Genomic DNA, 15,481 nt, shown 5'->3' on the forward strand with positions numbered 1-15,481 from the left:
TGAGCTCACGCAACGGCGCGCTGCCTAGTTCTCAGACTAAGAGGAAAGACCTTTGCTCGGTTTGGCTTTTAGGGGCAACTCTCAGAGTTACCTTTATTTAAAAAAAAAAAGAAAAAGAAAAAAATAATCTGCTCTTGAAGGAGAACGCTGGGTCTGTCTTCCGAGACACTTGGCATCAATAACGGATAACTGATCCTGGAGACTGAGGAAACAAATATCAGCTCAAAATGCTTACAGCCTTTAAAAGATTTTCCAGGATGCGGGTTTGGGAGAGAAAACCTAAGCACAGCCCAGCGAATTGCCTGCGTTGACCGGTTGGAGCCGAAAGTTTGGGGGAGACCAAGGCAGGTAATGTCCTCCAGAGTATAGCAGAAAGGAGAGAGTATCTCAGAGAGAGAAATCGGAGTTCTGTAGAGTTTTCTCCAGTATTCTGCTGAGTTCTGAGCATCTTGTGTTTGAGGAAACTACCCCGAAGGGGTTTTAAGGATTCCCAGAGATCACTTAGGGTCAGTAACTCCTTCCACCAATCAGGCTGGAAAACTTCATAATCCGTGGGGTGTTGGTTAGCGTACACATACAGGTTTTGCCTTAGTAGTAGGGCATTAGCCCTAGACACCTCACTCCTCTAGTGCCACCTAACAAATCTTAAAAGCAAGGCCCAAGTGGATCAAACGGTTAACAAATCATTTCAGTATATGATAGACCAAAGTTAAATAATATTTATAGAAATACAAAAATGTCCAGCAACCAGTAAGGTACAGTTCACAATGTCTGGCATCCAATTAAAAACTACCAAGCTAGAAAGAGAAAAACAAATACTGTATGCCAACGCATATATACGGAACCTAAAAAAATGGTACTCATGGACCTAGAGGAAGGGCAGGATTAAGACACAGACATAGAGAACAGAGTTGAGGACGCAGTGGGGGAAGGGGAAGCTGGGACAAAGTGAGAGAGTGGCATGGACATATATACACTACCAAATGTAAAATAGATAGCTAGTGGGAAGCAGCCGCATAGCACAGGGAGATCAGCTCGGTGCTTTGTGTCCACCTAGAGGGGTGGGATAGGGAGGCTTAAGAGGGAAGGGATATGGGGATATATGTATATGTATAGCTGATTCACTTTGTTGTACAGCAAAAACTAATACATTGTAAAGCAATTGTACGCCAATGAAGATATTTAAAAAAAAAAAACAAACCAAGCTTGCAAAAAAGCAGGAAAAGAAAACCCATTTTTAGGAGAAAAATCAATCACTTCAGAATAGAAATAGATGCTAGAATCAACAGACAAGGGTTTTAAAACAGTTATGTTCAAAAAGATAAGCAGAGGTATAATCAAAAAGATAATAAGAGGTAAGGATATGGAAAAAGTGGACTGCTCATGTTACTGGTAGGAATGTAAAGTGGTGCATCTGCTTTTGGAAAGCAGTTTAACAGTTTCTCAAAATGTTAAACATATAGTGACCATGTGAACCACAATTCCACTCCTAGGTATATATCCAAGAGAAATGAAAACATGCTCATAAAAACTTGTACACAAGTATCCATAGTACAGCATTATTTACAAGGGCTGAAAAGTAGAAACAACCCAAGTCCCTTCAGCTGGTGAATGGAAAAAACAAAAATCTACATCCATTAAATGGGGTATTTTTCAGCAATAAAAGAGAATGAGGTACAAATACATGCTAAAACATAGATGAGCCTCGAAAACATGCTAAGTGCCAGTTGAAAGAGAGCAGATATTGTATGATTCCATTTATGTGACATGTCCAGATTAAGCATATCTGAAGAAACAGAAAACAGATTAGTGGTTGCCAGGGCTGGGAGCTGGCACGGGAATGGGGGGAGGTTGCTAGTGTATGGGGAGAGACTGCAAATGGACATGGGGTTTCTTTTACTGCGTAAATAAATGAAAATGTTCTAAAATTAGACTATAGGGAAGGTTGCACAATTCTATGCAAAAAACCCACTCAATTTACACTTTAAATGGATCTCAATAAAACTGAAAAAAGTTAATCAGAAATATGAAACATGTAATAAAGACCTAAATCAAACCTGTAGAGGTGAAAACTGCAATATGACAGATGAAATTAAATGGAATTAATAGCAGATTAAACATTGCATAATAAGAGATAAAAGAAATTGAAGGCATAGTCTTAGAAACTAACACAAATAGTAGAAAACTAAAACATAAAAAGAACAAAGCAACAGTGAGCTGTGGTACAATTTCTGACAACCTATCCTTTCCATAAAGGATCTTCTTGCTTGACTGAGTCCTTCCTGCTTGATGAGTCTACTTTTTAGAACTTTCTAAACATTCTACATATACAATACAGTGGAGAAGATAAATGACACTTTCTGAAAGGTACATTTGATTGGAGTAACAAGGATTGACTGTCAATCTCTTTATGTTTGAAGGTTTGGGTCCCTTTGATCTATTTTTCACAAATTCCCACAGAAATACTGCCTTTTGAATAAAATCCTTTTCAAATGTATGAAATGACCTCACTTCACATCTAAATTTAAATATTTTAGGGTAAACTGAAGACCAAATCATGAAAAGAGCAAATAATAAATAGCAAATCAAAATGACATACTGCAAGTTGAACTTGAATGCAAGTTGACTTTGGACTATACATAGCACAAATTTGCCAGCTCTGGGAAATTCCCTGGAGGTCCAGTGGTTAGGACTCTGTGCTTTTCCTGCCAAGGGCCTGGGTTCAACCTCTGGTCGGGAATAAAATCCCACAGGTAGCGTGGCATGGCCAAAACCAAAAACAAACAAACAAACAAAACCCAAATTTGCCAGCTCTGTTTAACCCTCCCCTTGGCTCTGATTTATAGAGATCTGACCTAGAATTCTAATGAAAATTACTATAGATCAATAAAAAGTATGATTCCAAGTTTCCTCCTCTTTCTGTGTTTTCTAATCCGCAAGCCACAGCCACGTGTGGCTATTTAAATTTAATTACAGTTAAATATTAAAAGTTTATTTTCTAAGTCACGTTAGCCACATTTCAGTGCTCAATAGCTATGTATGCCTAGTGTCTGCCATACTGGACAATGCAAATTTTAGAACATTTCCATCAATAGAGAGTTCAATTGGACAGTGATGATTCATAAACTTTTAGGTACATTAGATACATACAGCCTGTAATTTATGTACAAAAAGTTTACATTAATTTCAACAAAACCAACAGGGTAAAAAAAAATTCCGTAGCTTAAAAATGTCACATTTGCAGTAAAGAGGTTGGAGGTGTATAAATTGTATGTGTTTTTAAATTTAAAGAGTTCTTGTTTGCAGCTTATCAAACTCTAATGCCCTCCATAAATTATATTAAAAAATTTTATATTGCTCAACCGATCTTCCCCTGTTGTAGAAGGTAATAGCACAACCAGGAAGGATGTAAAGCAAATTCCCTTAAGCATATAATTGATATGGGCATTATATTTTCATTTATTAAGGTGGAAACATCTATTCAGTCATTGAACAAGTGGAAAATGTTTTAAAAAGCATATGTTCCTAGAAATAGAAAATTTCCTCATTCATTTTGACGCTTTCTTTGTGTAGTGCACGTGAAACAGTTCTGAAAATAGCACTTACATTAACACTCAGATGGAATATCAACTGTTTTATTGGGATGCATGAAATGATTGTTAGAGCAGATTCATCTGAGATTCATAGAGCATTAAGTAAATATAAGTAATAAGATAAGACATATGTTTGCAACTGTCTATAGAAAATATACCTCCAGTACTTTATAAAACATTGAAAACAAAATACTGTGCTTTGCGGACTGATTTCTATTTGTACAGAAGTTCTGTTTGGTATATCCAGCTCTGCCAGCATTGTTTTAGGATTTAAAGTTGTATTTCCACATCTTCTCTGCCCTGTCGCAAGGTCATCTAAATGAGTCACGGGAAATCCAGTGAATAAAACATTATATATACATAGGTGTATATAGACATAGATACACATACATCTGTCTATCTATATCTCTATACATATCTTCATATGTGTTTGTATATCTTACACAATAAACATTAACTAAAAAGTAATATTTTAAAATCGATTTAATTTTCTCCTAGTATTTTAACACCAGGCTTTTTTCTCTGTAGCTTCACTGATTTTTTGCTTTCCATGTCACAGTCACTCTCAGAGTACTAAATGTAATTCTCTTCTGATATTTATTAGTTCAGAGGATAAAGCAATAACAATGCAGGTAAATAAAACATATGTGCTAGGCCATTTTCAAAGGATGCTTGAAAATTTTATTCATTATGATAAAACTGTCAAAAATATCGCCTCTTTTCTACCTTCCTAAACATAGGAATATTTCTGTGTTTATATCACTTTGACCATTAGTTGCTGGATGTTTTCTTCTATATTTCAACTATTCTCCAAGCAGGGCCGCCGAGAGCTTACACAATTTAGTCTGCTGAATTTTTTTTTTTTAATTGTTTTTGTAATAGTAACTTTTTAGGGTTTTTTTCAATTACAAAATATATGATGAAAATTTTGTTTAAAAAGTTGGTAAATAATTATTGCTTTGGTGTAGGTGTTTTAATGCATTAAGGCAAATTGTATATCTGATTGGAACATCTGTGCAGTAAGCTAAACATGTGGCAGACAGTACAAATAATCAAAAAGTGTTGACACTCAAACTCTTGATGAGGAAAATACTTTTGCTTTTATCAACCAGTGAATATATCCTTTGGTTTTCATGTGTGTGTGTGTGTGTGTGTGTGTGTGTGTGTGTGTGTGTTTTCAGTCTTGCTCTGGGAAAAAGAAATTCCCATCGGTTTACTTACTTTTTAAAAACAGCTTTATTGAAGTATGAATTACATGACATAAAATTTATCAATTATAAATGTAAAATTCAATGATTTTATTATATTTACATAGAATTGTGCAGTCAGTTTTAAGACATTTTTATCACCCCTAAGAGATCCATTTTGCCTGTTTGCAGTGAATCCCTGTTTGTAGCCCCGGGCCCAGACTAGCACTGATTTTTTTTTTTGTCTCTGTAGACTAGCCTTTTCTGGACATTGCAGAAACATACAATATGTAGGTGTTTTTGCATCTGGCCTCTTTGCCTTAGCACAATGTTTTGAGAATCATCCATGTTGTAGCATACATCGGTAATTTGTTCGTTTTTATTGATGAATATATTCCAATGTGGAGATACACCACAAACAATTTATTTGTTCACCAGTTGATGGAAATTGTAGTGTTTCTGGTGATTGACATATGAATAATGCTGCTGTGAATATTCCCAGAAAAGATTTTTTGTGTGTGTGAACATATGTTTACATGTCTCTTGAGGAGATACCTAGTAATGGAATCACTGAATCACTTGGTAAGTTTATGTTTAACTTTTTAAGGAGGTACCAAGGTTTCTTTCCAAAGTGGCGATACCATTTTTCATTCTCCCCTGCAATATACGAGGGTTTCAGACTTCTCCATATCTTCACATGTTGTGCTCAGTAGTTTTAATGATAACCATTCTAGTGGGTGTAAAGTAGTATCTCATTGTAGTTTTAATGTGCATTTCCCCCTAATGACTAATTATGATGGCCATCTTTTCATATGTTTATTATTCATTTATACATCTTCTTGGGTGAAATACCTATTCCAATATTCTACAGTACTCACTTAGAAAAAGTTGGTTAATTTTTTTATTAATATTGAGTTGTAAAAATTATTTCTATTCTATGTAAAAGTATTTTTTAATCAGATACATGATTTGCAAATATTTTTTCCCAGGCTGTGGCTTGTCTTTCATTTTCTTAACGGTGTCTTAAATATTAAGAACACTTTGCCTAGCTGAAGTTATGGAATGTTTTTTCCATGTTTTCTTCTCACAGCTGTATAGTTTTAATTCTTACATTTACATTTATGATTCATTTTGAGTTAATTTTGTGTACAATGTGAGATAAGAGTCTAAATTCATCTTCCTGTATATGGGCATTCAGTTGTTATAGCACTACTTGTCAAAAAAGTATTCTTTTCTCATTTAATTGTCTTGGCACTTCTTGTCAAAAAATCAGTTGGCTAAAAATGTATTGTGTTTCCTGGACTCTCAATTCTATTTCATTGATCAACATTCTTAGTCTTACAGCAGCACCACATTGTTTTGATTTTTGCACCTTTTTATAGTACCTTTAGAAATTGGGAAGTGTATGTCTTCCAAATATTTCTTCTTTTACAAATATGACTTGACTCTTCTGGTTTTGTTTTGTTTTGTTTTTGGCCACACCATGTGGCTTGTGGGATCTTAGTTCCCCTTGACTATTCTGGATCTTTTGCATTTCCATATACATTTTAGGAATGGCTGATCAATATCTACCAAAAGGCCTGCTGGGATTTTTTATGATTTGCATTGTATTAGGTTGGAAGATATGGATAATGGTTTTGGTTTGTCTCTGTTTTTTTTCATTTATTTTTATTTTTACCACTGTGTGTTATTACAAAGCTAGGCTGCCAATAATTTTCAGGAAATACTTGGTATACTTATTGCATAAGACTGAACCAGCCAAGTGTCTCCAGGAATTCTCTGGAACTGGTGAGGCTGAACTCTAGGTAAACACTTCTCTCTCCAGGTAACTATCTTAAACACCAACATAGAGGTGGACCAGTTAGACTTTGGAAAAAATTTAACGTTCAAATCAAAGTATTTGACACAATAACCTCACCTTGTTTAAAAGAAAGCAGGCAGAAGATTAAATACTTCATTAACAGGACACAGTAATATTTTATTGACAAAGCTAGATAATTTGCTCTGACACAGTTAGGTATTTTTTCCTTCATAACTGCTCTCTCTGAACATTTCAAGAGCTGATCATCTTTGTGTTTTGAAAAAAGCAATGGCAACTTCTAAACTGATGTGCAAATTTTGAAATATGGAAAAGAAAATGGATTTAGTCCTCTTTAAACCTGGCATCTGTGGGAATTTTGTTCTGCATGGATGAACTTCACATTTATTAATTCAAGGCACTAAGCTAGACTTAAAAAAAAATTCTTTCATTTAATTGCCACACAGAAACTCTCTGAACTAACTTATTATTCCCGATTAAGAGAAAAAAAACAGAAACTCAGGAAAGTCTAACTGAAGTAATTTTACCAAGGCCACAGAACTACTGTAGTTAAGTTGCAAACCTAAATCTGAAATATGTCTGACACCAAATTAGCTCTTTCTATGTGAACTGATTGGAGTTAGGCCAGAGAGATTTTCAGCAATAAAATTCAGCCTTTGTTGAAGGCCTGTTTTTCTTATGTCATCAGCATCTTATTTACCTGATTCTCAGTAAATGTTTTTAAAATTGATTCGAAATTGCTTTGTTTTATTATTTTTTTAGAATTTTATTTTATTTATTTTAAATTTATTTATTTATTTGTTTATTTACTTATTTGGCTGCATTGGGTCTTCGTTGCGGTGCGTGGGCTTCTCATTGTGGTGGCTTCTCCTGTTGCGGAGCATGGGCTCTAGGCGCACGGGCTTCAGTAGTTGTGCCGCGCAGACTCAGTGGTTGTGGCTCGCGGGCTCTAGAGTGCAGGCTTAGTAGTTGTGGCACACGGGCTTAGTTGCTCCGCGGCATGTGGGATCTTCCCGGACCAGGGCTCGAACTTGTGTCCCCTGCATTGGCAGGTGGATTCTTAACCACTGTGTCACCAGGGAAGTCCCTGCCTTGTTATTTTGTTTTTTTTCTGTTCTACATACATGCAATAGTAGTGCTTTACCCCCAAAATATGTGTGCCTTATATTTATGGTTTCTGAAACTTTAAAAGCTTTATTTATTGGGAAATTCAGTTGAGAGAGGACATGTCTTAGTACAAATAGTTTTTTAGATTCTCTTCAATTATAGCATTTCAGTGACCAGCATTTTCAACATTGTACATTTTCAACAGCTGAGAGAGTCATATTTCATCAGAGGAAATTAGTTGCCCCCTGAAGATGGTGAAAATCAGGTTTATTATAGCACAATTCATGGCAAAAGGCAAAGAACATGGTCTTTATAGTAAGAGATTCAGGTTCAATTTCAGTTCAACTACCTAGTGCATTTGTGACCTTGGACAATTTAAATGAAATCATGAATTCTATTTTCTCATTTATTGAATAGGGATAATGATGAGCATGTTTCTTGTGAAAAACCGAGTAAAAGAATTTCTGGAAAATATCTAGATCTATGTTCGACACATAGTGGATGTTATTAACATTTTAGTTTCCATGTCCATCAGCTGCTTTTAGGAGTCATTTTAAATAAAGCCAGAACATGAATAACTGCAGAAATTATTTGGGAATAGTCTGTCATATAAGTACTTAGTAAATGCTTAAATGTATACAACATGGATTAGACTTGTTTTCCAATAAACTATCTCCTCCAATTGCATGATTGTTTAACATGATTTACAATTTTTACCTTTCACAATGCCCTATTATTCATTTTTCAGTGTCAACTTAGTCATTAAACTTAAAACTCTAATTTTGGGTTTCACTAAAACAACTAAGAAATACCCTTCCAAAGACTTAACATTTAGCTCATAAAGCTATTACTACTTTACTATGAGCTATGATTCTGAGAGTCACTGATAGTTTGATGTTTGCTACAACTGTGCTTTGCTGGAATTTTCAGATCAACATACTACATCTTGTTTTAGGAAGAATCTCCATGTTTAGCATCTAAATTGCAGACCATAAGGTAATTCTTGCCTTGGTTTGCTAGTTCCAGATGGATAGATTCTATCTTACACCCTGTTCCATTCCCTGTTTCAGTCTCATTCTTCTAACAATGCTCAGCAACCATGCAATTTGGATATGGACCATCAGAACCAAATTGCAAGACCCTCATGAGAAAGGATATCTTGCTAGGAGTAAATGCCCATGAAAGCCTTTTGAATCATTTCTAATCACTGTCTAACCCTCCAGCTTCTTACTCTTTGTTTTCTGACAGTAATGAACCAAATCAACATGGTGAAAGCCTGAAAGCTAAAGGGATTCTTTTTAATTCTCAAACTCATTTTTATGTATCTGTTGCACTTATAATCATGTTTAGATTATTCCCATTGCTTTCCTCTAATTTTGAAGGGAGATAATTTCACCTTATCTATATAAATCTTTCCCTTTCAGTTCAAGAAGAATTATCTGTTTCTCTTCATAGATTAAGCTAAGTGCTAAATATATTTGTTTTTTTACTACTCAACAGCCACGGAGATTCACCCAGGGACAGCTAATATCTCATAGGTGCACAAAGTGGGTGGCTTGGAAAAGCAAGGGGAAGAACAAAGACATAATCTAAGGATTTCCCCCCATTTCATCCTTATACATCTACTCTACAATATTGCTGTAGAAATTACTCATCCCTTTGAAATTTTTTATTCTGTTTAAATATGATTATGAGAAAAAAGTCATAAATCTTCAGGTAAATTTATATTTCCACTAAATGAAATGCATTAAAAAATAAAACTCAACTCAATCCTGGCAAACATGTCCCTTTATATCACATAGATACACTATGTTCAAAAGCAATAATTTAGACAGTTATTTTAGTTTCCAAGTAAGTAAAATTTTTTAAAAATCATGGTGACTAAAATATAGGTTTTCATTATTTCGGTGTCACAATGTACTGTGCCATTTTGAAAGTAGTGACTTACTGGTATTTTTGTCAGTTATTTTGTCAGTTTTAAATATCTAAATATCAATATTTTTATTAACGTGTACAAAGATACTTATTGCCTATATTAAAATTTTATGTCAAATGAAATTACATCAAAAAACCCTTCACTCATTAAAATTTTTCCAAGGTATTGTATTATAATTATATATCCCAAGGTATCTTATAAGATTAATCATCTTTTCTTAATTCAGTTAATGATTTGTATACAGAATATGGTTGAATTATGAGTTGGATCTATTCTGCCAATCTCTGTCTTTTAATTTGTGTGTTTAGACATTTTAACATATAAAGAAATTATGTATATGTTGGGGTTTAATTTTGTCATTATTGTTTCTGTTTGTTCTTGTGTTTCTTGTTCCTTTGTTTCCTTCTTCTAGCCTTTCTTAGATTACCTAAACATCTTTTAGAGTTACATTTTTATTTACGATGGCTTGAGTATATCCACTTGTATAATTTTCTATGTGGTTGTCATACGTATTGCTGTATACATATATAACTTATCACAAGCTATTGTGTCAATGTTTTACAACTTAGAAGTGTAGAACATTTGCTTCTCTTTAGGTCCCTTTACCCTCTTCATTTTAAAAATATAATTGTCTAATACATTTAGCACCACATCAGATAGTTATAACTTTTATTTTAATCAAAATATTTGCTAAAAGAAGCTCCTGTGATGAAGAATAGTCTGTTATATTTACTATCCAGTTCATTGTTCTTCTTTCCTTTCTAAAGATCCCTGTCTTCTTCTGTTATCACTTTCTTTGTGTTGAGAGAGCTTTCTTTAGTCATTATTTAAGGGTAGATTTGCTAGCACAAATTATTTTAGTGTTCCTTTGACTGAGAATGTCTTTATTTCCTCTATTCCTGGTGGATAGTTTCATCACTGGATATAGAATTTCTGGTTCCTTTTTAGAATTGACAGTTCTTTTCTTTCACCACCTAAAAAAAATGTTGTGCCACTTCCTTCTGGCCTGCATGGTTTCAGATAGGAAATCCATTGTAATTTAAATTGCTGTTCCTTTATAGGTAATACATTCTTTTCCTCTGGCTATTTTTAAGATTTTTTTCTTTTTATTTAATATTTAGAATTTTAATTTTGTTATGTCTTGGTGTGGATTTCTTTGGGGTTGTTTGAGGTTCTCACATGTTTGAGTCTGTAGATTTGTTTCTTTTGCCAAGTTTGGCAAGTGTTCAGCCATTGTTTCTTCAAATCCTTTTCCAGTACCACATTCTTTCTCTTCTGTATTCTGATAATATGAATTTTTGCTCTTTTAAATTTTTCTACAGAAACTTCTGTTCTGTTGGTCTGTCTTCAAGTTCAGTGATTCTGTCCTTTTCATTAACACTCTATTGAGTACAACTAGTGAGTTTTTAAAAAAAAATTTCAGTTATTGTAGTTTTCAATTCTAAAATTTCCTTTTAGTTATTTTATGTAACTTCTATTTCTGTGCTGAAATTTTCTGTTTTCGTGTGTTTTGTGAGAATTTGTAATTGATTTCTAAAGGATTTTTAAGGCAGTTGCTTTTAAAAATCTTGTCAGATAATTTCAATATAAGATTAATCTCCATATTGGCATTCCTTGATTATCTTTTCTCATTAAATTCTTGTTCTCCAGTTTCTTGGTATAATGAATGATATTTTCAGTTGTATCCTGGACATTTATTTTGTTGGGGGACTCTTGTTCCTAAGTATTCTATTTTAGCAGGCAGTTGTTCTGTTTAAGTTTAGTGTGTAAGTTATAGTCTACTTCTCTGACTTTAATTCCTATGAATATTTAGTTTCTGAGCCCTTGCAATGTTATTTTTGTCTTCTTTGTTTTCTGGTGCTGCTGGGACTCCTGCTTAAGCCTTATTGGAGCCATCTGTGGGGGCACTGAAATATTCTGGGTGAGGCAGGAATCCACTGGACCTAGTCCCCTTATACCACTGGGTAGAAGCCAGGAAGTCACAGGGCTTTGCTATTGCAGTAGATATGAGAAGATGGGACCACTCTCTGGGCCCTGGTTCTGGATTGGGTGATAAGAGAGCTAGGAGTTTGTTTCTGCTGCTGCTGGGAGATCACAGCACTCACCTGACCTAAGGTAGGGAGTAGGGGCCGGGATGGCTGAGGCTTTGCTGTTGCCACTGCTGTTGGTGAATTGGATCATCAACAGAGGCCCTCTTTGTGGAGAACTGCTTGGGGTTCTCCATCAGGTCTCTGTTAGGTTTCTACTTTCCCAGTCCTTTGGTTAGAAAGAGCAGGTCTGTTTTTTCTTTCTTCCTCCCTCTCTTCTTTCTTATTCTGTCTTGCTATCGATCTTTCTTTCTTCCTCTCTTTTTGCCTTTTTTCTTTTATGCCTGTTGGTTATTTCTTGTGGCAGTCCTCTCCATTGCCCAGTCCAAGGTATATGGGAGATGAAAAGAAAACCCAGGTAACTTGCCATGTTGTTATTCCTCAAATCCTGCACTCTCTAGCCAGTACACATTCTTTTTTCAGCTTTCAGATTTCTCTTACTGTTGTCTATGAAATAATTTCCAGGGTGTATAATTATACTTAGAGAGAAGGAACAGGGAAAAGTGAGTCTATACACTCTTATTCCTGAAGCCTTAGCTAGTATTTTTATAGCTGTGGTTATAGCTTATATTTTTTATGCTTTAGCAATTAGCATTGATCTTAGAACACACTAGGTGCTCGGCAAAAAAAAAATGTGAATAAGTGAATTAGCAAATGAGTGGTTGCCTAAACAAAAGGAAAGAAGGAAGGAAGGATGGAAGGAAGGAAGGATGGAAGGAAGGAAGGAAGAAAGGAAGGGGGAAGAAAAAAAGGAAAGAAAGAATAAAGGAAGAAAAAAGAAAAGGAAAGGAAAGGAAGAATGCTTTTGTCAATGGACTACTTTAATAACAACATTATATATTGGAAAGAGCACCAGCCTCAATTGTGTAACTAACCAATGTAGCATTATTGCCTATCAATTTAAATTCTATAAACTTATGTTTTCTTATTTATAAAATTAAAGGCTTTACTTAAAATTTGTCATCCCTTCCAGTCATGTATGCTGTGGCTCTCAAACAGTTTTTCTGAAAGTCACAATTGACGCTCTACCTAAAAATCATCTGCTATAGAGCTTATAGTTATGCCCCTGAGGCAGCACGCAGACCCTTTGATACAGCTGTGCAGTAGTGGGAAACAGCAACAAGTCGATTGAATTGGTGTAAAACAATAGCGGATTCTATACATTTTCCCAATCCATGGCATATGTAGGGCATGAGTCAAAGGGGTTGAGCTACCAAAAATGAAGGGCTCAATAGACCTTTCACCTGTGAGCAGCTGGTCACACACTTGTGGTTTTCCATATATGTTCACATATTGAGAGAAAACCATCCACTAGCTATTATCTTTGAACACCAAGGACAAACGTATCATGGATAATGCCCATCCAGCTGTTAATGCAGTCTGTGCCTTTGTTGGAACTTCTGTTCCCAGGCTAATAGATATTTCATTTAACTGATAACTCTGCCTTCTTGATATACCATTAGCACCTAAACTTTTTATGCAAGATGTAACTAAGAATGTGCTGAGGGTGCATATGTTTACTCTCTTGGCCCCAACTCTCTAATAGTCTTATATATAAGAGTGTTATACAAATTTTGGAAGTGAGAATAAAACTGTCAACAGAGGAGAAATATATAAATGCATCATTAAAATACTATTATGCTACCATCATAAACATTTTATACACACACATGCATGCAGACATTTAGCTATAGTTATAGATATATACATTAGCCTTAACAGGTATATAGTATGCTTCATAATATATATGGCATTATGGTTGTTCTTTTCAGATGCAAGTACAAAGACTGTTCAGAATTAATATTATGATAGCCTTTTACAATCCCTTTTTCCAAATGTAAGTAGAACTTTCTAAAATGCAAATCCGAACATATATTTACATTACTTTATTGTCTTTCGGTGCATACTTATTGAATATTTAATACATTCAACACACTGTATATGATGTGGAGAGTATTGTTCAGGGTGTGACTAAAACAAATATGAAAATTACAGTCTATTAGATGAATGCTTGGGAGACCATACTCTTTAAATATTTTACTAGTCCCTATGTGATACAGTCCCTGATTACAACTTCTTACTAAGATTTTTCTCTTCATTCTCTCCTTATCACTTCACCATTCCCTCTACCCCATACTTCCCCACTACAAATTAAAACATGCTTTCTGTTGCCCTTAACCTTTCTTACATCCTCTTCCTTTTGACTGAAACAAATACTACCTCATCTTCTAAACTTGCATGTTTGTGTGGAAAGTGCCACTAGTTTTTCATCCCTAGCTTTGATACCAGTTCTTCTGGAAGGCCTTTCCTGATGATCCTGACAGCCTTAGACGTTAGCTAAGTGCTTCTCTTCTATTCTCCCTTATCACTCTATACTGTCCTATAATAGCTCTTATCACATTGTTTTGAACAGTAGTGTATAGTCTTATTTAATTATTCAAAGCCTGGATGGATCCTGAGCATCTTTTTTTTAAAATTCCTTTTTTTTTATTGTGGTAAAAAACATATAACCTGAAATCTAACTTTAGATACCTTATATGAAATCAATAAAGTGATCAATCTCTTGGAAACAAAAAGTAGAATGTTGGCTGCCCGGGGCTGGGGAGAGGAGGAAATTGGGAGTTGATCAATGGGTATAAAGATTCATTTAATGAAGGTGAATAAGTTCTAGAGATCTGCTTTACAACAATGTGACTATAGTTAACAATACTGTGCTACTTTCTTTAGGGTCAGTTTCTGGAGGTGTATTTTATTCCTTTGATTGGGCCGTATTTCCCTGTTTCTTCATGTGCCTTGTAACTTTGTGTTGGGAGTCACACAGTTGAAAAAAATAGACACCTCTTCCAGTCTTATGGACTGGCTTCATTCAAGGAAAGACTTTCACCCATCAACCCAGCTACAGATTTTTGGGGGCCTTTCCAACTTTTTCTGAGCATGTACCTTCTCTGGGCTTGTGTATGTGATTTCCCAATTAGAAAGGTTTGCTGCTTTTCTCTGGCTCTGCCTGAAGCCACCAAGCTCTGTGCACCCACCAAGTGTCCAAAGTATAACTGTTCTGTTAGCGCTCCCCATCAGATGAGACAGAAACCAGTCTCTCAGACTGCACCCACAAAAGCAAGAACATTGGACTTATGCTCTACTCTTTTTTTCTCTCTCTAGGGAGAAGACACAAACTGGGTGCTTACTCCTGATCATGGTGAATGGTGGCTGTTTTGTCTGCAGTTTTACCACTTCTCTAGTGCTGCCACAATCTGCTGAATTCTCTTTTGTTCTCTGCAGCCCCCTGACACTCAAGGTATGCCAATTCCCTGTCAGTGCCCCGAGTCAGGTGAGACAGAAAGTAGTCCCCCCACAATCTAGAACTTTGAATGTACATTCTCCCCTTCTCTTTCCTTCCCAAAGGAGAAGCCGCAATTGGACTTTTCCTCCCAACTGCAAACTATGCTAGCTTTGGGAGCATGGTTGGAATTAAACAGCTTTTCTTAGCTGTTTCATTGTGGCTCTTCTTGGATTTGAGCTTGCCTGGGTGCTGCATCTTCCTAACTGATTTCTGGAGTTCTTATAGAAGCTTCTGAGGATGTATGTTGATGTTTCTGTAGTGCACTGAGGTCTGGGGCTTCCTATTCCATCATTTTGCTGATGTTACTTGTCTGGATTTTGAACATCTTGAGTAACATTGTTTTCTTAGTATCCAGCACACTGCCTGGCACACAATTAGTGCTTAACAAATACCTGTAGAATCTGAATGAAGT

General features: G+C 35.4%; 1 long non-coding RNA gene across 1 annotated transcript in view; it reads left to right on the forward strand.

Moving 5' to 3' along the window:
- Positions 1–48: 48 nt before the first annotated feature.
- LOC132350724 (uncharacterized) overlaps positions 49–15,481 on the forward strand; it is a 369,839-nt gene continuing 354,406 nt past the window's right edge. Inside the window, exons 1-2 of the long non-coding RNA XR_009497994.1 lie at positions 49–348; positions 14,889–15,024. This is a non-coding gene — a long non-coding RNA (uncharacterized LOC132350724). The remainder of the gene's footprint in view (positions 349–14,888; positions 15,025–15,481) is intronic.

Source organism: Balaenoptera ricei, chromosome 16 (assembly GCF_028023285.1).
Source record: "Balaenoptera ricei isolate mBalRic1 chromosome 16, mBalRic1.hap2, whole genome shotgun sequence".
NCBI lineage: Eukaryota > Metazoa > Chordata > Mammalia > Artiodactyla > Balaenopteridae > Balaenoptera > Balaenoptera ricei.